Source organism: Ixodes scapularis, unplaced genomic scaffold (assembly GCF_016920785.2).
Source record: "Ixodes scapularis isolate PalLabHiFi unplaced genomic scaffold, ASM1692078v2 PGA_scaffold12__126_contigs__length_90152505, whole genome shotgun sequence".
Lineage (NCBI taxonomy): Eukaryota > Metazoa > Arthropoda > Arachnida > Ixodida > Ixodidae > Ixodes > Ixodes scapularis.
In genome coordinates, this window is record NW_024609838.1 from 33,679,516 (window position 1) to 33,706,359 (window position 26,844).

The 26,844-nt window shown below is 47.3% G+C and overlaps 1 long non-coding RNA gene across 1 annotated transcript; it reads left to right on the forward strand.

The window, feature by feature from the left end:
• The first annotated feature begins 1,504 nt into the window (after positions 1–1,504).
• LOC115312576 lies at positions 1,505–26,596 on the forward strand. Its single transcript, XR_005714814.3, has 3 exons — positions 1,505–1,718; positions 4,539–4,657; positions 26,390–26,596. It is a non-coding gene; the product is annotated as an uncharacterized LOC115312576 (long non-coding RNA).
• The last annotated feature ends 248 nt before the right edge of the window (positions 26,597–26,844 follow it).

Here is a 26,844-nt window from a genome sequence, read left to right on the forward strand (position 1 = left end):
CGATTTAAGTAAAATTTCAATTTTAGGGCTTAAGGGATAAAAAACGAGCTAGACACCTTCGCTTACGTTTGTTATACATTACTTGGGGGTTGATATAAACAAGTCCACAGATACCACCCGTGTAGTTCATTGAAATACTATCCGAATCCAGCAAAGGTCAAATGCGAGCAATATATATAATAAATGTTCCTTGTTTTTTTTTTTTTACTTTGCCCCTGCACTTGGGCTGTCTTACGTGTGATTCTCTCCCCATGGCCCAGACTGTGTTTAGCATGTTCCTCGAGCAGCAGGCAGCTTTTCTGCTTCGGCGATCTTGTTTAAAAACAGAGATACAAAAAAATAGTATACTTAACCTGCCAATTCATTCAGGACATCAGCAGCATTTATTGTGCGAGATGTAAATCTATAGTGATGCTCCTGCAATTGTGGCCGTATTTCTTTATTTTCATATACCAGCTGCGATTCATCAGTTGCTTGCCCTTTCAACCACGCTTAAAATGTTGGTTGAAGTTTAGCCTGTAGCTACAGGCCATACCTCAATAAAGGCACATATAAAAATTTACACTTCCTACGAAAAACACGCCAAAAAATAATTAAATAGAAACGAGCGCGCCGACACCTAGTGTCGTCACAACCTCCACAGGGCGAGCGGGCCGAGTCGGGGAAAAATTCTCTCCTCGCCGTGACGTCACCCCGGTTTGCCGTAAGGGGGCGCCACGCGAACTTCTCGGCGCTAATAGATGCGCTCGCTGTTTTGGAGCGGCGCAGACCAACTCAACCCTCTGACGTCACGTAACTGTGGTGTGCGCTGCTGTCGTCAGTGCGCATGCGCAGATGCTTACCTCGGGCGAATCTGGTTTCTGCGCAAGCGCGATGCCCACACCTGGTGTCGGTAGACGCGAGCGTGCTCGTAAACAGCGCGTTGGCCTGTATAGGCCGTGGTCACACTGCAAATACATCGTACAAAAGACAGCCAACTGTCTGCAGACCTGTTCGGAGCACACATTTGTACGAAACTAAGGATCGATCATGCTTGGGGCGTGTCCGTACATACTTTTATCATCACGACTGGCGCTAACACCGTGTCTTTTGTGTTAGAGTCACTATATGAGCTACGCTTAGAGTATCGGCACTCTGTTCCCCAATGTTGTTGTTGTGGGCACCGCCATTTTGGTGCTTGTGCAGAGAAGACGTTACTGCCGATCATCATGATTCAAATTCTTCGGCATTAGATTCTGTGTTAGAAAGCTCATGCAATAATGCTGTGCTCTATCGCGAACGGTTTAAACATTTGTGGACAACGGAAAAGCGCTTCCTGAGATTTCAGATAAAGCATGAGATAACTGGCAACCGTGATATTAAGCCACAAGATGGGTAAGTGTCATTACTCTAAAGCGTTGCTTATTTAGTGGCACTATTTACTATTTAGTATGATAAACGGGCATTGTGACGTTGGCTTAAATGATAGGGTTAGCATCCAATCACGTGTTGTCCGCAGGCCATGGACCATCGAGGATGGTATCTGCTCGTCGAAGCCGCCTGGATCACTCTGACCTTGGGAGGTTCAACGGCACTCTCCGATGCCGATGAGCCGTGCGGTATCGCTCTTGAGCGGTCTCGGAGGGCAGAAATGACCCCGGAGGAACGCTTGCAAAGCTGTTTCGGACAAAACGGCTTCAAACATGTAAACTGCGTGTTCCACGGTGGCTCCGTTAGCTGTAAGTATTCCGGTCTCACGTTTGCAAAAAAAAAAAAAAAAACTAGTACGTTTACATGCTCGTTTATTAACTAGCGCGTTTAAACAATAAGCATATTACGTATAAACCTATTGTCCCAACAGCAAATCATTTAGCGCGTGATCTGTTAAAACAAAATGCCGAAGTCGTGTCGTTTCTTGCGATCTCTTAGGACCAGCTCCGCTGCATCACATCCGGTCCTAAGAAGTCGCAAGAGGATTAAAAACCGGTCTTGTCTCTCTCGGTCGTACTCGGTAGCAAGAGTGTGAACGAGCCTTCAAGCGCCGTTCCCACTCTTGCGACCGAGTAAGACCGAGAGAGACCAGACCGGTTTTTAAGCCTCTTGCGACTTCTTAGGACCGGATGTGATGCAGCGGAGCTGGTCCTAAGAGATCGCAAGAGGCTTAAAAACCGGTCTGGTCTCTCTCGGTCTTACCCGGTCGCAAGAGTGTGAACGGGCCTTTAAAGTCCCTTGATACTTCTTGTACAAGTAACGACAACCAGTACAAATGACAAAGCACACTCCCCGGGAAGAAAATGGCGTCATACAGTTCAGTCTTCTGCATAGCCGTATATATGTAGAGAGTTTTGCCATTCATTGGGAAGTATAGCAGACAAATGAGAAGGCGCCATTGGTTGAAAGCGGGTCCGGTATGAACTGCGCATGCGCTGCCACAGGAGACTCAGATGTGCGCAGTTCGTACCGGAGAGCCCTACGTACCGTATCGGACGTGCAAAAACGGTTCCCTAAAACTCCCTATTGTCCTCGTGTCTGCAAGACACGATTGTATGAGCAGCGTGCCTTAAAGGAAAGATGGGGCAGTTCTGCATTTGGAGACTTGTATTGCATTCATTTGGCCTTTAGAATAACATATATCGCAATTATATTTCAATGCAACGCGCCGGAGAGCCATCAGGGCAATTTCAAAATAGGGCTGAAGCCCCGCCTCCCTAGCCTTGGGCAGCCAAAAAAAATCCGTCGATGACGTCACGTAGAGCGACAGTCTTTCGAGTTTTCTTGTGTTTTTAACAGTACTTGCGCAGCAGATGGTTTGGGTATTCGGGTTCTCGGGGTAAAAATACATCAGAACTCACTTCTAACTCCTTCTTTTCAAGAACCTCCGTAGATTCCCTTTAAAGACGGGGTCAAACTGCCTATACCCATCATACAAAAGACAGTTTGCATACAGATTCGAACGCGAGCCAACGCGAGAACCGTGCTCCGAATGCCGAGGTGGCAATGAGTTCAAGGAGAAAACTTGGCATGCGGCATTCAAGTTTCAAGTTTCAAGTTTCAAGTTTCTTTATTCCTCTTCAAACAAACCACGGATACTTAGGTGACTCGTGTTTTTGCAGACTGTCCTTTGTGTGATGTATGAACAGTGAGACCCTCGGATTTAGATTGAAACGGATTATGGATACGCCACTCTCATCCGCGAGCGCCTGACTTGCGTATACACCTTTTCCGTCTAACCTCGACCCAGCGCGTAACGTGCGTAGCCTCGACTCGGCGACTCGGCGCACAGCGGGAATAGTTCTTCCGGTTCTAACACTTCCGGTATGCGGGAGCAGGCCTAGCCAGCTGGCAAGATGCTGAAGTGGTGCGCGTTAAATGGGTTTTGAAGTCCTTGACAGCAAAGTGAGTTGTAATAACGTGGGTTATACGTCGATGTATCATGTCCGCGCATATTTGGTCATCGGGCTGCCACTGCGCAGTCGTTGGCTGCAGCAGCAATTTCCGAAAACGGAAGATAGCGCGCGACGAATTGTGCACCGAACACAAGAAGCCGCAAAGCGAATGCGGCTGTAACGTATACATTTTGCATCGCTTCCCCGCTGATATCAGCGGGGAAGCTCTGCAATATCAGCACATAAAAAAAAAGCAAATAGGCAGTATAGAAACGGACATCTACAAGTGCAGTAACAGGCCTCGATAAGACAAATGCAGAACGAATTTTGCAGCTTGTGGTGCAAATGTAAGACCCTGGGTGTAATGATTGTTATTGTCTACTCATGTTTTGCTTTTCATTCCGTTCATTCCTACGAGGATGTGCACTATAATTTTGTGTGTTGCTCGGTAGCGACGCCCGTTAAAGTACGTTAATGGAAACAATACAAAAAGAGGGCGCAAAATCGTCGTCGTCCTCCCCCCCCCCCCCCTTTCACCCCCATCTCCTGAATAGTTCCGAAGCATCTGGGCGTCATACGAAGTAGAGATGTCCCGGTACTAGCGATCGTACCTCGACGGTGCACCATAACAATAAACCGTTCGGCCCGCGTCGCCAACTCCCATTGTGAGTATTTCTACGATTAAACGATGATACTTCTATGCCCAGGGTCGCCCTCGCTCGCGCATAGAAACCCTCCGTTAGTCATTCGCAGAAGGCAGTCATTCTTCACAAACAACAACACGCGAAGAGTAAACACTGGTAAACGTCCTCAGGAAAAGTGAACATGCCTCCGATTTCGATTACCGGCGACGCTGGCGACGAACCTCTCGGTGCTGCTGGCGCAACAACGGGCGCCATGAGGGCGAATAAACACGCCAGAACACAAGAGTAATTCACACTTTCAATAACAAACAAATTAAGAACTCACTAAAAGGAAAACAATGAAGATACGATGCACGGGGTCAATGGGGACAACGCGGGAGCTAGGAACAACGCTGCTCTCCGCATACCAAAATGGGCGCACAACAACCGTACGCCAGACGCCAGACGGCGCGGCTGTCGCTGCAACACGCAAGATGGCGACGACTACGCGGAAAAGGTGTATATGGCTGAATCGGGTCTCCGTGCCCAGGTCGCTCGCTCGGCTACAACCCAGAATTGGCAGAAGCCATCGCCACGGGGGGGGTGGCGGCCGGCCTCATCTGCGTCGCCGTCTTCGCCGTCGTCGCATGGTGGTGCAAAAGACGAAAGGTGGGTACATAGAGACCTTCAGCTAGAGTGCCTGCAGCGTCTTTGACTGGGTTAGCTTCCAGTGGCCACGAGGTGGCAACAAAATGACGTCACAAAGGTAGGCGTTTTAGGTTGTTGGATGTGGCGATCCTGGTAACCAACGCTATAAGTCCCGCAAAAAAAAAAAAAAATGCGAGCAAGTGCTAGTGTTTTTGTTGTCGCAAGGTCCCAACCACTAGCTGCTGAAGCTTCAAAGGAGTGTCAAGCTGAAGAACGACCTGCAGCAGAACAGGCGTCTGCCGCATACATCTCCGCTGCTGGGAGACCACACCAGGACCGCAGCCCGCAACTTGACATTTTTATTACCTCATCAGACAGAAATCGTAGGACTAGCTTTTAGGACGAGGTAAACACACCAGTCGGAAACGCATTCCAGGCACCGCATACCATCACCCGAAGTCTTCGGCATCGTGTGTGGTGCAGAACATGAGCTCGCGATTATTGTAGACCATTCCATTTAAAGCTTTTAGGGCGGCGCCAATTTGTTCGACCGCAGCGCCCTTTCCAAACATCCGGGAAGTTCAGCAGGTTCGGCGGTTCGGCGGGGTAAAACGAGAGAGAGAGGGCACGCGCCCGATTCTGCTAGCAGACAACAAGCCGGGAGGTTGCCGTTCTCCATCTTTGGGCTGTACCGGCGGGCTGTACCGAACATCTAACTTTTGCTCGTGGCTGCCGTTGTGAAGTGGTTCGCGTTCTGAGAATATTTTTCGGCTACTCCAAAATCAACCTTTAGCGTCCTGTTGTTTTATTTCAGTAAATGATCAAATAGCGTATCTTTGTTCCGTTACATCAGTAACAGGGAAGTCAGCCGGCAGTACTACTGTCCACTACTGCGTGTATTGCCTCAGGAGAGCACGTTTTTTATTTACCGTATCTACTCGATTCTAAGCACCCCTTTTTTTTTCACACCCGCGATGTTCAAAGAGGGGGGTGCTTAGATTCGGAACATACCCCGAAAATACGAAATTTGCACTAGAAATATGAATTTATTATAATCAAAATGAAAGAATAAACGTTCTAAAGGAAATAAATAAAGTAAAGACTGGAGAGTAGCCCGCTTGCCATCAGTTTGCACCACGGTCGACTAGTCGCTCTCGCGACTAGTCTTTTGAGGATGATGTAGGGCGCAAGTTTCCGACCGTCGGCTGTGATGCACAGCATTACGGTCATCACCCTTTGCTTCTCATAGCCAGTCGTACGCACTTTTACTTCTCGGGCGCCTACTTCGTTTACGGGGCACGCTCTTGGCATGTCGATGTACACAGGGGTCTCATCGGCATTGCCGATCTGCCCGAGTCCGTAGCGAGATTCGCGACGCAGCTTCATCACATGACGTTGGAAGGTGACAGGCTTGTCCTCGAAGTCCACCGGTAGCTTCTGGCAGATAGTGGTGCGGCGTCTCAAAGAGAAACCGTTCCCCTTCGTCATCCGCTCCACCCAGCCTCGGCTTGCGCGGAACGCCGCACTCGGAGCTGTTCAGCATCGCCGTGATTTCCGTTTTCTTCCCCGTAAGAAATAACCGTTCTCTTCAACTTTATCGTGTATGAAGTTCTCTTCGCACTCATGATGGACGACTTCCGCAAACCACGTGCACACAGTGAACGGAATGCGATCGCGAGGCCAACGCGGACGAATAGGCTTAACAGACTAAACAACCGACTGCAACAAGCGCAAGGTATGCGCAAGGAGACCAAACAGACAAAACATCTTCGATAGAGGGTACGGCAACGCACTACCTTTCGCAACCTGCACGGATGCGAAAGTGGTAAATGGCGGTATGTGCTGCCATCTGTTAACTGACGTTGAAACCAAGCGCCAGCGGCCGTTCGCGACTCCTCCGATCTCAAATTTCTTGTTGGGAGGGGGGTGCTTACATTCGCATGCAAACATTTTTTGATGCGTTTATGCTTGAAAGTGTAAGGGGGGGGGGGGGGGGGGGGATGCTTAGAATCGCGAAAATACGGTAATATTCCAGACTTTTACTCATTGTCGCTAAAGGCCTACACCATACGAATTGTGTATAGTAAAAAAAAAAAAAAAAACTACAGCAATCAGATTTACTTTGCGCCGGAGAGACCGGCCACTCAGACATAGTTTTCCTATTTATTTCCTTTATTTGCACGCAGGTAACAGCGCGTTTGAATCCAGTTAGTTTTTCTTTATGTTGCCTAACATTACACGAAAACTTGCATATAAAAATTCGCGCATCTGCGCTTAAAATTAAAAAAAAAAATTATGCGATTTTAAACCAAGTTTGGACACCGGCCGGATGTTAGGTACAGCCCATTCGGCGGAGCAGACGACTTACGGGGTGAGAGGGGAAGGGCATCTCCACTCTTCCTAGTGGAACCACGTCACCCGCTCCTACGGGGAGCACTGTCCCTTGATGAGGCCGATGTAATTTCGAGTGGTCCAATTAGATGGTGCCATAACTCAGCTGTTTGTACATTGTAATGTCCTGCACATTGTTGCTCATTTGTACATGTCCTATACATTGTTGTACATTCTGCATGTTCTGCACATTGTGTGGGATTTGTTAACTTTACCCCCTGATCCTCATTGAGGTAAATACCCACCCCGTAGTCCGCTCTTTGGGTGGCTACGGCCGGGTCCGTCCATTGACTGCCTTTTTGGGCAGCGGTGGACGAAAGACAACACCAACACAGTGAGTCCGCTTTCCACGTGTTTATTGACTTAAATGCCAACACGCTTTGCTCTGGGACAGGATAAGTCTGGGCGCTGGCTCAATTGCCAGTATCACCCGGTCGGTTTCCGCGCTGCCGCAATAGACAGATTCACGGAAAGTCGGAGGCCCACAAAGAAAAACCGAGCCCCGTAGCGCCAGGGCCTCCGCTGACGAGAGCCCCAGGCCCAGTCGGTCAGAGTGTCAAGAGCAAGGAAATCAAAGGAAGTTTTGCTGAGCCAGTGGCTCGTCCTCGAGAGAGAGAGAGAGGGAGAAGTCTTGCAAAAGAGGAAAAACCAAAGTTTGAGTTACAGCCATAGGCCGAACGGTCATCGAGGCTCGCCCTCCTTCGGGGCCGGCTTAGTAGCTTAGGAGATATGGACGCGCTCGGAGAGGCCGCTAGCAGTCGCGTCCATTATCGCGTTCAAGGGTGCACCGGCGGCACATTCTCTCCTACGTGGGCAAGGGAGAACCGGCCCCTTTGGGGAATTCGGCCTCGGTTCCTTGTATTCGGGAGGCCGCCACCATTGGTGACGACGACTCCCACGGCCTGCTTGAAGCTAGGCCTAGTTAGGGATATAGGGAACCCCATGGTTCCCAGAATTGTTAGAGCTTTACATTGTTAGAACTGATTGGTGGCGAAGGACAAAAGCAAAATGAACAGAACGGACAAGGGGAAAGTGAAAGAAATAAGTGTTTTTTTTTTGTTTATAATTCTTTTTTTGGAGGTACGAATATGGTTCGGAACCGCCCGATTCAAAGAGAACAGCTACATCATTGCACTCGCAAAACACATTTACACGGCGTCGATTTTTGAACGGCATCAAGCTTGCGAAGGCACAGAGACACAGCACTTTGGCGTGCCGAGAAAGCTTTGAACACGCCGCCAGACAGGCGAAACTTGCTTTCGACGAGTTGTGCCTTTTTTCCTGTGACACTGCGCTTTCGTAAAAATTTTCACGTGTTCTCAACGGCAAGTATCACGACGAACAAGTAGAAAACGTGTCTATAGCACGCTGGAAAACTGCAGCAAAACGCTAGCAAAACGAAAAAATTTACCATGCAAGATGGCAGTCTGGTGGCCGCACTACCGCTGCAGAGAACAAGCGGGGATATGATCCACTCATTGAGATCAGTGGAAGTAACGCGGTGGCGGCCACATTTAAACCGCTTACGTTGCCAGAGTAGGTTTTACAGCGAAGAGGTTGGTACCATAAACGGCAAACTAAGTGTTACGTCTTTTTTTTTTTTTTAAGAAAATGTATTGTTGTGTTACATAAGTCCTCCTGCATACAAACAACAAAGTTTAAATATATTTTTCTTGTTCACTTTCTTCGACACCCTAAAAACGGGCTTTTGACAACTTATTGCTTCCATCATTCCTGAGTACGCAAGGCAGTTTTCTCGCGGTTCTGGTTTCGGTTACAAAAGCAAGGCAAAACACTCGTAATTCCCGTCCTGAGTACACGTTGGACATCTTCCACACATTGACACCGGATAACTGGATGAATGAGGATTCACATTTACTTCAAGGGTCACACTTGCCGCTTCCCCACCGTCGAGCAGCCGGATCAGCCGCATCGACACCCCCCTCCCCCGCTCTCGCGTGGCCCACCGCGACCCCCCCCCCCCCCCCCCCCTCCTTTCCGCTCTCGCGTGGCCTAGAGGGTAAGCAGAGTTGCGCATTTGTTTTCCCCGCGCCGCCACGCCGCTATTCGCCGAGATCCATCACGTGAGGAGCAAAGCATCCGGCGCCGTGTAAGAAAGCCACCTTTACGGTCGCTCCGCCGACGTTTCTCGCGCCCCGGCGTATGTTCCCCTGCTTTCCGCCTCCTTTTCCTCCTCTCCTGTTTTCCATGCGCGGCGCCGCTATTCGCCAAATTTAGTCACGTGAGGAGCAAAGCATCCAGGGCGTGCGGGGAAGCCGGCGCTACGGCCACCCGCCGAGGCTGAATGCGCAACTCTGCTACCGTAGGTAGTATATACAGGAACTCTCGCGTGGCCCGCCGCGACTCTTCCCCCTCGCTCTCGTGGCACGCCGCGACACCCGCCTGAGCCCTGCACCCGGGGCGGTCCGCCCCCCACCCCCTCCCCTTGTGACGCCACTTAGCCCAAGTGCACTCGGTGTAGGGTGACCAGACGTCCCGTTTTGGCCAGTACAGTCCCGTTTCTGAGGTCCGCTTCTGCCGTCCGGTCTTTTTGTCCCAATAAAGTCGCTGGGTCCCCATAAACTTTTCGATTTTGTCCCAATAAACTCGCTGGGACCGCTTTCTGTCGCTTTTGTCGCAATAAACTCGCTTGGTGCCAATTGGAACGGTTAAAGCAAACCGAAACTCTCTTTATAACCCTATGAGTGCAAGCAGTTGAATTGTGAGTATAACTTTTTCCTCGGTCCTGGGGCTTAGCTCAGTATGGCAACATCTGTAAATAAGAGCAGTTATTTCATTAAATTGTTTCTCCCCCCTCCCCTCCTGTTTGGAATGTTTTCCACTTTGAGGAATATGGTCACCCTCGGTGCCGATGCGGGCGGTGCGGGTTTCTGTCAACCGGTAGGCCAGCACAGCCCGTGACCGTTGCAGCTCTTTGTCATGACACGGTGTTGCAGAGAGCAGGGTAAAATACAACTACACGGACCACCGATGGAAACACACTGTTATCGTAAATCTTGCCTTGCCGTTGCGCCTTTGTAGGTCATCTTATTCGTTTTGCTGGAGACGCAAACGACGGGCATAACAAAATCGTTTGCATATTCCGCATATTTCGCAAAAACACTTACCCAGTCGCCCTGCGAAAAGCGCGAAACACGGAGTCCGCACCGTCCTGACCTCCCAGTCTTTTTCCTGCTTTAGAGCAGTTTGTACCAGAGGTATGCCTACTGAAACTGCAACGTGAAACTAGGGGCAGTTCCAGATTTCTCTAGTCTCAAGTGCCAATTTCTCAACTCTCAAGTGATTATACTATAATAAATGTAACAACTCCTCTTCCCCCCCCCCCAAAAAAAAAACAACAAAAAAACAGCACGTAAAAAATGGTCTCAGTTCATGCATTTGTGAAAAGGTAGGAAATCTTGCCCAAATTTATTCTCACCGCATGATGAGCGCAACAACCTTGCACGAGATTTACGGGAAAATATCGGTAATGACTTACCTTTTTCTGAAATTCTGTATAACCGGTCGTTTGCAAGACCAAATCATCTACTCGAGCGGTGCGCGTCGCTGTGCAAACACATCGCTGTGCAAACGCAGTCCTGCAACACGAGGCATAAACACGGCAGATTTAGGACAACAATCCGGAGTCTACTGTTCAATTAGAACGACGTAATTTTGTTAAAAACGCCCGCAGCTTTTTACTCACGGTATGCGTCGGCAATCTTCCACTTTTTGAAACGGAACGAAGATTTACTTTGAAAGACGCTCGCCGCAGCTGGACCGGATCAGCTGACGACAACGGGACTGAACCCATTGAACCCCAACCCCACAACAACCAATTTGCGCTCCGTGTTAGTGTGGGTTTCTATCTCCAAGAGGGCACCGCACCACACACCACGAACGTTTCAGCTCTTTGTCGCATCGCCGTGTTGCAGCAAACAGAATGAGATCGCCGAAGTCAACGCAGCGCTGTCGTGAACCTTCGCTTGTGGTTGCGCACTCGTGGACCATGTGGCTCCCTTCGCTTTTAAAGCACAGACTACGATTACGAATGATACTTTCCGTCTTCCGGGAACATTACAGGGGCACTTCTCCGGTCATGTTTCGGTACATGAGCTCGCAAACCACGGAACTTTTCGGGTCCCGTCAAACCAAAACAATACCGGCGCCATATTGAACGTGCGTTGCCAGATTTTCTCCGACCAAACAGAAACAACGAATGCAAACCGACTCTAGCTTCCAGCGTCTCTAAAAAAAAGGGTGTAGTGGGTACACGCACAGGGGATGAAAGTGCTGCCACATGTACTACACCCATAAAGGTGTACAAGTACACCTCAAAACGAGGTGCATATATACACCCTCTTTAGGGGTGCATATGTGCACACTTTTATACACCTTCAGCATTCGGGAGTGCACAGATACACCCCATACTGGGGTGCGTCACTACTCCTTTCTTACACCCTCACTGTCGTTTCGGTGTGCAGGTACAGCCCAATTTAAGGTGTACAAGTATTCCCCTCTCTACACCCACCAACAGGGTTTGCTATTATATCGTTGTTTACACCCACCCCGCTCATAGGGAACAGAGATACACCCGCCAACAGGGTTTACTGTTACACCGTTTTAACACCCACCCCGCTCATAGGGAACAGAGATACACCCGCCAACAGGGTTTACTGTTACACCGTTTTAACACCCACCCCGCTCATATGGAACATATATGCACCTCATTCAATGATCTACCATTACACCTCTTTGTGCACCCACCTCAAGGAAACTTGTAAAAAATGTACGCGCCCAGGTGGTTGCAAAAATCCAGGTAAACAGACACAGCGGATTGTTTTCAAATCTGCTATAAGTTTATTAGACAGCCTATTCCGTAAACAAGTACAAACGTGCAAGCAATCTGTGATATGTGAAGATGTACAACGAAGCTGTTACACAACTGAGGAGATTACTGAGCGAACAAAAACCGGGGTGATTCTTAGGTAGTGTCTATTCTCTCGGCAGCCGGTAGAATTATTTACCCGAAATCGTGCCGGCAGTCGTCACTCATTGGCGATATAATCACTTCATCGAACGACGTTTCATCGACAGCTCAGGTTAGCTTTCCTCTATAAACATCTCTTCTTTTTTTTTTTTTTTGTAATGAGCCGCCCCAGGCTATATGCGCGAGGTGATATATACGAGTATCACAGGTAGGGTAAACATTTTTTTTTATGAGCCGCTGCATACTGTCGCCACGAAGTGACGTGAACGGGTGGGCTGGGTCGGTGAGCACGCGCCTCAGAGACACACGCACGACGAAATGTCCCTACAGCGTGTATTTCGTGTAACGAGTGACGGTGAAACGTTAGTGTCGACGAAACATGTCTAGAAAACGTGTATCAACGAAAAAGTGTCCATGAAACGCGTGTTCACAAAACGCCGGGAGAATAAAAAAGACACCTGCAGTTATCACATGATTGTAGACAGCTAATGGCAGGCGACTGCCGATAGAATTTTGGGAAAATTATTCTCCCGGCTGCTAGGAAATAGACACTGCCTAATTTTAGACGTAATCAGGAACGGAACGGTCAATTGCTGCAAAGGAGTAGGTTGCAGCGCACTTACAATGAAAATATCGGACTTGAAATATGTAATCCGAGATAGATGTTGACACGGGCACTGCAGAACCATTCAAACACAAACACGGAAAGAAATGGGTCTGTGAAGATTCAACACGATGTGGCAGAAGTAATTTTTTAAACCGAACCCTAAACGCATCACATGAATTCCTTGGGCTTTTTTTGAAGAAATCGCTTGTTGCCGATGTACGTTGGACTTTCTAAACACTGGAAGCCTTGGTACACTCGAATACGTTGTCACGGACGAAATCTCTGGCAGCCCCGCCGGTCGCAGCACAGCACACAAGAAACTAGGCCGGGAATCAGACATTCCCGGATCGGAAAGAGCTACTACGTCACCCGTGAAAACTTTGCCACATGATCACACTCCTGCCATTACCCGCGCCCAGACAGCGGACTCAAGGCATAAAAAAAGCCTCCGGTTCATCGGTCCGACGACTGCGTAGCCTCTTCCACGCTTTCAGCTTAGGGAGAGAAAGGAAAGAGAGGAGTATACGAAAATAGCAGCTCCTTCAAGGCCAAAAGTGGTCGCCCTCGCGAAGGCTTATCTTTAGAGTTATCCCAACAATGAACGCAGCTAGAGGATTTGTCCCCTATATCCTCTTGAAAGTTCGACCCAACGTTAATAGTGCAGTGGATGCTGTGGCCTTGGCCTTCAGGCAAGTGCCGTGCTCTGCCTTATCTCTAGCTTGGAGACTGTAGTCACGTGATCCTACCCGGAGACCCGATTGGCCTAAAACAAGCATAGCGTCTACTCTACTGTCAATACCGAGTGAACAAAACAGTTCCATACTTCCTAAGAGACTGACCAACCCAAAAGTGACCCACAAGAGGGCATCCAAGCACACGCTGGTCGGGGCGCGTGGCTAGCGTGGTGGTGCACTCATACACCTACAGGTTTTGAAGGGAGAGGAGGATGCTCATTGTCGGTGCACAAATACACTGGCTGGGCAACTGAGGGTGCATCTTTCAGGAAAGGGGTGCATGAGCTGCTGATACACCCGACTACACCCGATTTTCTTAGAGTGTACATAAGCGTTGCGCCGTTGCCAAATTTTCTCCATCAGCTCTAACTTAAAGATGACCTACATACGCAGCAACACTGGTATAAAGTTTTATTATGGTGGCCACCACGGAGTGCCGTAAATTCCGAGGAGGGTGCATGGGAAGCGGCGGCACCTTCCGTTCCCCCCCCCCCCCCCCCCCCCCCCCCCCTCCCTCCTGCTCGCGGGTGACGTGGTCGTAAGTATGGAGGAGGTCGTGGTGATTATACCCAGCACTGCAAAAAGTGAATCGTCATGGCGCTCGTTTTCTTATGCGTCTGATATCCAAAATTATATCAATCGCACGCAGTGAATGCCCTGCGATGCAGACGATTATCCGAGTCCCTTGGGGTACGAACTCTGAGCCTGTATTGGACAAGAGAAGAGTCTGCGTTCGGCAAGGACTCGGATAAAATCACACGCTTCGTGCCCAAGGACAGGGTTGCCAGGTGTTTGTACTCTGACCCGCCAAGTTTATACGAGATATAGCCCAAAGACAGCCAAATGTCGATCCGGAAAATTATCTAAAAAATAGCCAAAACAAAACTGACCATTTGAAACGTTTATTTTTGAACACAAAAGACGCATAATACATTTTTACTAGGGCTGGGCGCCGATTAAACATTTTAACCCGATTAATCGCCACCCTTTAATCGATTAATTTATCGATTAATTGGTTGCGTTAATTTTTATAAATAATCTATTAAAAAGAATGCAACAACTCGTCTTGTCTTAGAAGACTTATTTTACTTTCTGTTACACGGCGCAAAGGACATTTACAATTGAGGATACATATTTTTGCTCCAGCTCCGAAGACAAAGAAGTTTGTCTACATTCTCCGACACGAAGAGAGAGAGAGAGAGAGAGAATGACGTTTTAATAGTAAGCGGTTAGCCTAACATTGATGTGTTGGCCTTGTTGCTCACATACAACCTCACTCATACATATTCACATTCACACATATTGTCCTAAAGCAACACTTATGTGGGCTCCAAAGTACGCAATTACATCGGGAGCATCTTCGGTTAAGGAGATATGGTCACAAACGTGTAAGCAGAGTCGTCGATTTTAAGAACTCGAGCAGAAAGCGCTGCGTCTTTTCACGGTGGGATCGTGAACCGCGCTAGGAAAAGTCAGGTCATCTGCAGTTGCATGTGCCACGCCGATCGCCCGGAGACGCTGGAAAAGCGTATCTCTTTGTGTTTGAAAGTTTGGGCACTCCAGAAGCAGGTGGTTTTGGTCGCAGTGGACGGCACATGTTGAGCAAAGCGGAGACTGCGTAACTCCAATCTTGTATAACCACGCGGGTGTCCTAGCACTTCTTGTACGTAATCGGAACAGGGTTGTAGCTTCCAGGCGCGATGGTCCCTTCGTTATGCATGGGTAGTGAGTACCTGTATCTAGATGCAAAGACGCAATGTGTCGGCGAACAGCTGCTCTATGTTGGCGAGGGTCGTCAGGTGGTTCGAGCGATGGGGTCCCATGATGAGCTTGTGCGGCTAACCAATCAGCAGCTTCATTTCCTTTGATCCCAATGTGCGACGGGACCCACTGAAAATGCACCACGAATCCGTTTGCTTCCATATGTTGGAGGGTGATTCTGGCCCTGCTGATTGTCGTCTCGGTACACGTGAGAAGTCGTCGAAGAGCACATCGGGAGTCTGTGATCACCACTACGTTTCTAGGATGGTAACGACTTAGTGCGACGAGTGCCTCTGTGATTGCAACAACTTCTGTTGTGGTTGAAGAGACCATGCGATGAAATTTGTTATTTCATTCGCACTGCAGTTCAGGGATCACAAAAACAGCTGTACTGCTTCGTAATGATGCATTCACTGAGCCATCTGTGTACACTCGAAGAAAGTCTGGATAGGTCACAGAAAGGTGGTCTTCTGTGAGAGCCTTGGCCACAACTTGTGAAGTTTTGCTTTTCGAGTGTAAATTTAGAATGATCTCTCTGCAGATGGGTCCATTTTAAATCCAAGGGGCCAGCCGCAACGCTGTCGGAACAACAGAAACTGATGGGCGCCAACCTAGTGATTGTAGCGTGTGAAAGCATGATTTGAAGTGTGAGTAGCTCCTGTTGTGCAGCCTCTGAAGAAGTCTCCGTCCCGCAGGAGTTTCGAGAAGACGAAGGAGCTGAATAAGAAGTTTCTCAGTAGCCTTCAGACGTAGAGGTGCAGCTTGACTTTCCCTGTATATAAGCTCGTTTCTAGCGGCTTGAGGTACACCAAGAGCAGCGCGGATGTCTTTCCTGTGGAGCCTTTTGAGCATCTCATACTGTGTTGATGAGGGAGATGCGAATGGTAGCATATACAGGATGGGACTCAGGACAAGTGAGGAATGAAGTCCAAGCATTGATCGTGGGGCATTACCCCATGATGCACCAGCCTCTCGGCGTACGGCATTAGCTGCGATAGATGCTGAATGGAATGAAGCATCAACAGCATCTTTCTAAGTCAATCGAGCATCCAGTGTAACGCCCAGAAACTTGTACTTTCGCACTTGACGAAGTTGTTTTGTTCCGAGATACAGCTTCAAATTAGCTCCGCGGCGATGGCGACCCGGAAATAGGATGTACGCGGTCTTTTCAGCTGCCAGTTGTATAGTCCTACGCTTTGAACGTATTGTTGGACGCAGTGAATGGCTGTTTGGGCAATGTCACGAAGGTTTTTATGGCTGTGACCCGAGACCCATATGGAAATGTCATCTGCGTATAGCGAAATTTTGATTGGAACAAAGAGCTTAGGCAGTGCATCCGGAAGGCCAGCCATGATGACATTGAAGAGTAGTGGTGATAGTACGCTTCCTTGTGGTAAACCGCGAGCGCACGAACGAGAAGTGCTGAGGGACGACCCGAGCTTTATCTTCCGACTTCGGTGGCTCAACAGGTTGCTGAGGAAGCCTTGGACGCGACCAGTAATTCCCATGGCTGTGAGAGATCGAAGAACTGCTGAGGGATCAACATTATCAAAATCCTGTGTGACGTCAAAAAATACTGCCAGTGTTGACCTTCCTTGATTGGTATTGTGCTCGATGTCACTTAAAATATCAAGAATGCTGTCTGTTGAGCAGAGTCATGGCCGAAAGCCAGTCATGCAATGTGGGAATAATTTCTTTGCGTCGATCCACCTCATAAGCCTGGCATGCACCATCCTCTCCATAAGTTTACACAGGCACGATGGCAAAGATACTGGACGATACGAGGACAGGAGAGCTGGATGTTTGGAAGGTTTCTTGATTGGTATTATCCATGCCGTGAGCCAGATGTCTGGTATTTTGCTAGTGATCTATATTTCATTGAAAAAAATTCAAAATAAATTTTATGTGGGTGGTTGGAAGGTTTTGTAGCATCTTATTGCTGATTTCATCAGGGCCGGGGGAACTTTTCCGCCTACATGCTCGCAGAGCCACCTCAAGTTATTTCGCAGTGAATGCCGTATACAGAGCCGATGTTGAAGTGTCTGGCTGAACGTTGCTTGGTGGCTTGCTTTGAACTGCTGCGTACCTGTCAGCGAACTCTTCAGCAATATTGGCAGTGTTGGTGCCACGCGAAAGGGCCAAGGATGCGTACGGTGCACGCGGTTTTCTTCTACCGGAAAGGCTGTCGATGATGCGGTATACCTTGGAAATGGGAGTGTGCATATCGGAGCTGGACCACAGCTTTGCCCACTGCGCTTGGCTCAGCTTCTTTGCGTAACGGCGAATAAAAGCATTGATGTGATTAAATTCGGTTTGATATATGCCAGCTCCCGTGCGCATAAGAGATAGCTGCGATCGCCGCCGTGCAGCGCAGATATTTTGTAACGTGAGATCGGGTGCTGGGAAATTCTCTGGTAGCCGAATTGTTTTTGTAGCTGCCTTCTTGCTTTGAATTATTGTGTCCACGATACTTAGATTTGAGTCACCAAGGCCAGAGCGAAGAGTGTCCCAATTTGTGACATGAAATGCTCGTTGTCGGGAGGTCTGGTAACCTTTCATAGAAACAAAAATTGGGAAATGGTCGCTGCCCATCGTGTCAGGAGCTATTTGCCACGTTACTTGAAGTTCCGACGAATGTGCGGTCACATGTATGACACTAAAAGAGGAAGGATATCTGAAAAAGGTAGGTGATCCGTCATTTGCGATAGCGAGCTCTTCAACCTCAAAGATTTCGGCCAGTAGTCGTCCTCGTTCATCAATTCTTGCGTCTCCCCACAATTCATGATGAGCGTTCCAATCGCCACATATAATGACTGGCGTTGGACAGCGTTTACAGAGTTCTTTTACTATAGCGTTTACCACTACCTTTACACGAAGCCGTACATAAACCGATACGACGCTGAGATATTTTTCTCTAAGTTGCACTCTGGCCGCCGCTAGGTCTATCAACTCAGTGCACAAATCATCAATTGCTATCTCTATGTGAGGCACTCCGTTACGCACATAGAGTGCTGCACTACCATTGGGAAACGACACGAAGACAAGAAGTCAGAGCTTGGGCGATGCTTTCTTCTTTTTTCAGAGAAGGGAACCTCGATGTGAAAACGTTGGTTGTTGTCTGCGTTTTGGCGGATGGTCCTTGCTGCAGCTACTTGGGTGCTTCGCTGGTAGGTGATACTGAAGCGAACTTACGCTTCCACTGTACAAGAACGGCTTTTTGCAGATGATGCCGTTGACTTCCTTCGAGTTAAAAACTTCACCGCTGGAGTTTGCCTTTCATACTCGTGACCTTGTCCATTTTTACGTGCCGAATACTGGAACAAGTAACCATGGCGTTGTTAGCTTCCCAGCTTGTTTTTCTGCTTGTTTGTCTTGCCTGGGCAGGATGTGTAATAGATCCTCAACAAGTAAATTTCTGCGGTCGCGCGGGGATCAATTGCGGGCCCGACTTGTTCGTCTGACCTCGGCAGAACTGTAATGTATATCCTCGAACACGTGACGCTTCGGGAGCTTGAGGATTGAACCTTGCTCATAACACCTGGCTGGGAACGGACTTTTCTTGAGTGCCGATTAAAAAAACCTATTAACCAGTTTAAAGATTTGATCGCGATTAAAGCCTTAATCGATTAATCGGAAGGTTAATCGATTAATTGCCCAGCCCTAATTTTTACACATCAATTAAATATATTTACACTACTAGTTCGCAGAACTAACGGCAGAGCAGGGGTAGATCACTGCGGTATTAAAACGTGTCAGAAAAACCTCTGTAGGAACATAGTCCTTGCGGCACTGCTCTTTGCCCCGCAATCCGAATTTAACATACAAAATGTTCTCCAGCGTTTCCATCGACATCCTGTTTCGCAAGTCCGTCTTTGTGAGGGTGACCTGGCTGAATACGCTGTTTTACTGCAGCGATGGACAGTGGTAACCTAAGCAACATAGCTTCCACTGTATTAATGGGACGCTTAGTATCGGGGCATGGTGACTAGAATGACGTCACGGGAAAACTATACAGATTTAAGGGGGATTCAGCCGCTCGTCACTCAATGGGCAAATTTCGCTACAGAAATCTGAGTTTCAGGAATGCACGATAGTATTCATTCTTTTGGAGATTACTTATGATAACGCAATGAAGGTTGTACGACCCTTGAATTTTTCTTTTAGAGCACTCGAGATTTAAAAAAAAAAAAATCAGAAATATGACCGTTTTGACTGTTTTTAGCGCGTTTTGAGGCATTTATGAAAATACAGTTTTTTAGAAGACAAACGTGATAAAACGCTTGGCCGTACGTACTAGGGGTGCCTCTAATCTTAATTTTAAGACCATTACGAGAAAGCAAAATATTGTTGTATTTGCGTATTTGTGTAAATAAAATCACCCTCCTCGGTACTCCTTGGTACAGTTCATGGGTGGGAAACGGTTGCTTCTCGCTGCTTTTGACTCGACGCACAGAAGCGTAAACCTCGTCGACGAGGTTCACACCTCTGGGCGTGCATAAAGTCACTAGATCCTGGGAATGTTGCGCCACTGCCTTCCGTACCTGCTAGGCGGACAGAAACAGACACTCACATACAGACGACCAAAACCTCGCAAGGCGATTGGCTAATCAGTCGACGTTGCCATGGAAATCGCCATCTCGGTCCATTCAGATCTTCGAAGCTTCCAGAGGGTGGTTCTAAACAGTCGCGTTAAGATCATCAAGGAGCATCATCGTTCTGGAAGCGTTCCTTGCCAATATAAGCGTCTTTGGCACTGTGTATGCAATCACCTTATATATCATGACCATCTCCACGGATCTCTTACAGTTATATTGTTCTTCTTTCGTATTTTAAAACAGTAAACTTATTTTTCAGTGCCTCGAAGCACCGACACAGCATGTGGTGGTGGTACGAAGATGTACGCTTGTTTCGCCGGTGTGTGGATAGCGAAATCTCGGTATACAAGAAATACTCCACGAAGCTGCCTGTCAATAGCGAATTTGGATAGGCTCACAGTGAAGGTTGGTTCTTTTCTTACGATTGCGTCGGAGACCCGATGACTGAGAACGTCGATGGTCTGCGGATGTTGGTGGTCATAAATATGACTGACAGGCCTCCATCAGTGAGAAAAAAATAAAAAGGTCGCTAAACTGGTCAGATACAACTTTCTTTGTGTTATGACATAGCGGGGGGAGGAGCCGAAAGATTGCAGCGAAGTTTTCTTTTCTCACAAACCCGCAGATCCGTATATCTTTGTGACGTTTTTCATTGAAAGGGTGAAAAGTCCCTACTACTCCCTAGGCGCCGAGATAGGGCAGCACGAGAAAGCACGCGGAGACGAACGCGGTTCGTATACGTATAATGTCACGATGAAGATTATCAGCTGCGACCTTGATGGTCTCTAAAAACCACAGCGGAGGCTTGGGTAATTGCATTCTAAAATCAACACCGTCAAAGTTAATAGTTTGATATCGTTCTTATTTCCCCCGATAAATGAGAATTAAAAAAAAAGTCTCTGCTGTCCCTTTTATTTATCTCGGGAATTTGATCAGAGTGCAGTTGACGTGGCTAGGTCAGAACCAGCCGAGTAGCATTGTCCACCTTTGGACGGATTTCGCATTCAGGCAGTTGTCCCCCATCAGCGGGAGATAACGTCATTTTATGATAGACTTTCAAAGATTAGCCAAACTGGGATTAATTCTGCGTTCATCAACTGACATAAGAGCAATGTCAGTTTGTCAATATGGTGATGTTTCGAGAATGCGAGGACACCAAGCTTTCATCGTACACAACCACACTTTTCATTGTCGACTCGAACACGCACCGTCAAGTTTATCGTTCACAAGTGATCATCCTGACCCTGACGTAAAAGTTATGAATAAAAGGACGTCACTGAACGCGCCTGCACACAACGAGCCCTGGCACGAGCCTCTCGATTGAAAGTCTGTCATGGCCGCTCGTAAGTTCATGGAACGCACCCCCGTTTTAATTCCAAAATCTCTAGAACCATGATTTCGAAAATTGCACGCTGTGCTGTTCCTCGCCATCGCTCAGTTGGAACGCCTCTAAGCAGGGTCGTCGAAACAGAAGAACGGGGAGGAGGGCGATCCCCCCCCCCCCCCCCCCCCCCAAGTAGCGTTGCAAAAAGGGGGCGCAAAGGGCATAAGGGCGTAAGGCCCTTATGCTATAGCCCGGGGCGCCCCAGCGCCCCGGACTCTATAGCATTTCAGAAAGTTATAATAATAATAAAAAAAAAAAAAATTGACAGTCGTTTACAGTTTTCTGTAATGTCGAATTAAGGCGCAGCTCTTGAGGAGGAGGAGGAGGGGAGGGTACGGAGGGAAGGGTATGCCCCTCCGCCCCCCTCCTCCTATCCTGCTCCCCTCTCATTTAGCGGGGAAGCCTAATTGGTGTTAAAATCACGTGACGTCAATATCCCCGCTAAATTTAGTGAAAAAACGTCCCATAATGTAACGTGCGCGCGGTTACGCCGACGGCGACGCCGCTCCAGCTCGTAACGGGTGCGTAAGAGTTGCGCTCTAAAAATATGGGGGAAGGATATTTCCCTTCTTCACTACTATCACTCTCTCTCTCTCTCTCCCGAACAATTTCTGCGGCCCTTCCTGACCCCTATTTGAGTGTGTGTTTGTGTTGGTTATACTTTTTTTTTTTTTTTTACCTTTCCACGGCTTTTTCTCGCCATCCCCCCTCGCCCCCTCATCTCTCGGACATTACCGACGTCTCTGTACATAACGCCTGTGGGTGACCCCGGTGGCGTTGTTGACAGTGGCGGAAGATGAGCTCTAATACCGCATACACCGCGCACGGCTCCACAATATCACAAAGTTTAATCTTCGCCTCGATTCCGAAGCGAAGATTTTGGCCTCAAATAACTCCTTCCCAGAGTTGTGAAACGTCACTTTGTCGTCAGCAATAACTTCCACAATAGACGATCTTGCGACGAGAAAGTTCAGAGTATTTACAACCCGCCTAATCTATGTAGATAGCATAGACCCTAACGCGGCGTAGGGATGTAGGGACACGCAGGCGCGAAGTCATCAGTGCGGTCGTTCAATCGGCTGGTCCCACGGTGTTGCTCGCGCGCGCTCCGATGAAGCTCGCTACAACTTTATTCCTAACATTCTCGCTGGGATTTGAGCACCGAGAGAGCTTGGATGATTGACACATCGTCCCGCGTGACGCCAACGTCACGCGGGACGAGACTCTATCGCAGCTCATTTAGTGGCTCTAGTTCTTCCCAGAAGTGGCGCGCGGCACGTGTTTCGAGCATTTGCACAAAAACTATTGGCGCCACTTTTCCGAGGATAGATGGCGTTTACTCCACACAACCTGGGAGCGGGTTTGCAAACCAGTATTCAGACGAAGAGCAGGCCGATATAGGACATAGGAAGTGGAAAACTGCCGCTTTAATTCTTTTTTGTTTTCCAGTTTTAATTAAGCTCTAAAAATAAACCTTTTTTATTGATCTATTTATTGTAAAACCACGTTTGCGTGTTAAACGTGTGGTGGTCCAAACGGCCGCCACGCCGCACCTTGTGCTTTCGATAATTTCGAACGTGGACGGAACTTCGAATCAATTCGGAAATCAGAGCTTATTCTACGTTTTGTAAGCCGCTGTAATCTACGTATGTGCTGGCTCGTATCTCGCACCGCCTGTTGGCCGCTCCCTGCAGCGGCGGACGCAGAGCGAAGAAGATCAAGCTCGAGATCGGCGGCGAAGAGCCCTTGGCCCGAGCCCACCTAGCATTCGAATACGGTCACCAAATTACATTTGGTGACCGTATTCGACCGTGACCGTATACAGGACATTCCGTATACTGGAATGTCCTGGATACCAGGACATTCCGGTATACGGGGTAACGAATGCGCTGACAATTATCAGCCAAGAGAACCCACCAGCACATCTCAACACGAATGGTTCCTTATATGAAAGGCGATTATACATCTCTGACATGACAAATCGCAAAAAGTGCACGTGAGATGCTTTATTCCTCACCGGATTCTAACTACAAATTTCTCTATGACATAGACCCTTTATTAACAACACGACTACCAAGCAGTCTTGGGTAAGTTACTTCTAAAAAGTAATTCGTTACAATTACAGTTACTTAAAGAAAAAAGTAGCGAAGTTACCGTTACAGTTACCGCAACAAAAAAGTAACTCGTTACAGTTACAGTTACTTTTAAAAAGGAACGACGTTACTTTTCAGTTACTTTTTTATAACACAAAAAAATTAGAAAAAACTAGAAAACGCTTTTCACCAAGTTTATTTGCATAAAATTAAAAAGTGTGCTTTTTAAAACTTCATATTCTAACTTAGCCGCAGTTGCTTCTCGAAATTAGTGTCTGAAAGTTTCCCTGGTTTGATAACGAACACGTCCCTGCCCTTGTTGAACAGGCGCTCGTCTAACGCGCTGGATGGGATTGCCGTGTTGTTTCGCCGGAAAAGGTTTTTGATTGCCGGGTAGGCGTTGAGGCAATATAGTGCCGTTTTCTGCGGTCAAGATGTTAGTAAGCACCTCCACCACAGCAAAATACTGTCTGTAAGCCGGCCATGGTAGTTCTTCTTTGTTATTATCAACATTCATATCTTTGGTAGCACTAGCACATTGCTGGCTCGTTGACAGTTGCGCTGGGTTCATAGAATCCCTAAACATAGTTCAGTTTGTACCCGGCAAGCCAGAAACAAACCCCACGCAAACAGCAGTAAATTTTGCCTCGACTGTTGACACTACACCGGACTAGTGGCGCAAATCAAAATACGAAACATTCGAAGTGCCCTCCGCGCGTATTGTTGTTTCACGTTTGATTCACCCGATTAAGAATCGTTTGCGCAGAAAAAAGAAAAACCGCAGAAGAGATAAATCTTCAAGATACTAAGATGCAAGCGTTCGGTCACAAAGTACAAGCGCGTGCTAAAGATAACCACATTTTTTTTCCACCAAATCTACACGTCGCTTTATTCGGGTCTTGACTGGCGAGAAAGAACGTATTCACAAGTCTGTGCAAAAAATAACTTGACACTCGAAATGTCGGAACAGACAATTTGGAAAGCGCAAAGAATGGCTAAATTGTACTCGTTCAGTGACATATTATTCATAAAAAAGTGGAAAGTAACGACAAAAGTAACGTCGTTACTTTCATCGTTACCTGAGAAAAAGTAATAGAACTACAGTTACAAGTTACATTTTTAAAAAGTAACTCGTTACAGTTACAAGTTACCAAAAAAGTAACAAAATTACAGTAACGCGTTACTAGTAACGCGTTACTACACAAGACTGCTACCAAGCGACCTACCACGAAATTTAGAAACTCTTATACATAGACTTCGCCTCAACTGTGCGTACACGAAGAACTCTCGCTTTAAAATAAAACAACGCGCGACTCCGGACTGTGAGAAATGCGGTGCGCTGGAAACCATCAGACACATTCTGCTCACATGTGAAGCATATGAAAATGAACGCAAAGTTTACAAAAATTCTACGATTGCTCTGGACTGCAGACCTTTTGATCTGCCAAAGCTTCTCGGACCTTGGCCTGCTAAGAAACATCGAGCAGCCTTAAAGGCCCTCTTTAAATTCCTCGAAGACATTAACTTGCTGACAGTGCTATAATTATTTTTCTCGTCCTTTTCTCATTCCCCATCCTGAAACTAGACACTATAGCGTGTATATATTTTAACATTTCATCTCATCATCATTGACCCTTTGTCGATCGTCTTTCTATCTCCCCTCCCCTCTCCACCACAGAGGAGTCTGTTAGAGCGCAAAGCTCAGACCAAACTCTCTGTCTTAATAAAGATATTCTCTCTCTCTCTCTCTCTCTCGTTATCTCCGGAAAAACTATGTATCATCTATGAGGAAAAGGGTAGAAATAAATAGCGGTTGAATCCCCCTTTAACACAATGTATATGTGCACGCCAATCAGCAGACAACCTAAATAATGCGCAGAACAGGTCATGCTGTTGGGGCCGCAAGGAATCGCGCCGTCACTGGTTGAGATGGAGGAATGACAGCACGCGTTTGCATTCGGACAAGATTCGGGGGTAAAGAATGGTGCGCAAAAAGCAGATGAATTTGTTTGCTGTCGCATACTTATCAGGGTTAACAGACTGAAGTGCCAAATATTTACGTAACTTACCATAAACATACCATATTCGAACCTGTAAACCCAAGTGCTTTGAGGCATTTTGGCGTGCCCAGCACGGGTCAGAAATAGCCCAATAGTAGCCAAATAGACAACTTCCACTTTTTCCCGCCAACTGCAAATAAAGCTGGCCCTATTTGACTATGTACAGCCCATAGAGTTAATACAATAAATGCTTGTAAAAAGTTCGCAACGTTTTATAATCGGATGTACAAAAATATGCGTCAGTTAGAGCGTTTTTTTTTTTTTTTAGAATTCAGGCGTCGAACACTGCGCTATAATAGCCCAATAAAGATGTAAAATACGTGTTGACGTTGCAGACTGCTATTATAGCGCGTGTATTTAATCACACAGTCAATGCTATAAAGCCCACAGAGTAAATTACCTTGACAAAACACCAAAAGGATGTTAATATATGCCAAATCAAACCATCATAAAAGACAAGAACGAAGCATGGAGTTATGGAACGAAGAACACTTACTGGACTAGTAACAAACTTTGCATGAATAATCAAAATAAAGCAGTAACCGAGTGCTGTTATTCTGAAATAAATACGATTGTTGTTCTTTTTGCTTGCATTCATAGCTTTTATTGACATAATGCTGTACAACATAGACCTGGGCCTCAATTTTTGCTAACTTAAACATCGCTCAATAATAATAAAAAAAAAACATTATCGGAATAAAATTACATAGGACCCTTACGAATAAAGAAACTACGCTGATTGTTATTATCCCCTGGCGAAGAGAAAAATATCACGTACGTTTTCCAATAGGAATACACAGAAAGGCTGGAAAAGTAAACTGCATGCTGTCTGCTTCAATTTGCAACCGAAAGTCCCGTAGACAGTAGACACTAGCACCAGCTGAGCCTCTAGCGTTTATTGTAATAACTCTATGGTAGAGCCCAACCTGGCAACCCTGACCAAGGATGAATGGATGGATGGATGTTAATGGCTATGCCCTTTGTAACGGGCGGTAGACTGCGCCACCTACTTTTAAGTCTAAAAATGGAGCCCACCAATGTTGCCTGATGAGGATTTGAAGAAGGGGTCTGTTAGACCAGATAAAATTGTGAGTTTAATTAATGATTCAAATTTTTCTTGTTTTCTGTCATGTTTCAGAGACGGAATGCAGCTAGAATCTAGGCGCCACATACATCGTGAGCGGCACCTGCTACGAGAAAAACAGCCATCGGATCAAACAACCAACATCGGATGACACTGGCAGCGAATTTCACAAGATCTGAGAGATGCATCGACGGCCCAATTGTTTTCCACCGTCATTACGGCAAGCAATGCCGGCGATGAAATAAATCAGTGAATCAAAAACTTTAGTGGCTCCCTCGCCTAAATGGCGCCAATGAGGACGTGCTTTGATTCATACACGAGTTCGTTAAAAGGGGCTCTTTGGATTTCGGAACAGGGCTGTGGGAGAGAAAGTCATTGAAGAGGCGGATGAGGGCGGGGGACATACAGCCATCGCAGGCTTTAAGCAACTGGGGGTGGAGGCCATCTGGTCCAGGGCAATGAGAGTAGTTCACACGGGCAAGGGCCTCGTATACCTTTCACTTGAAAGA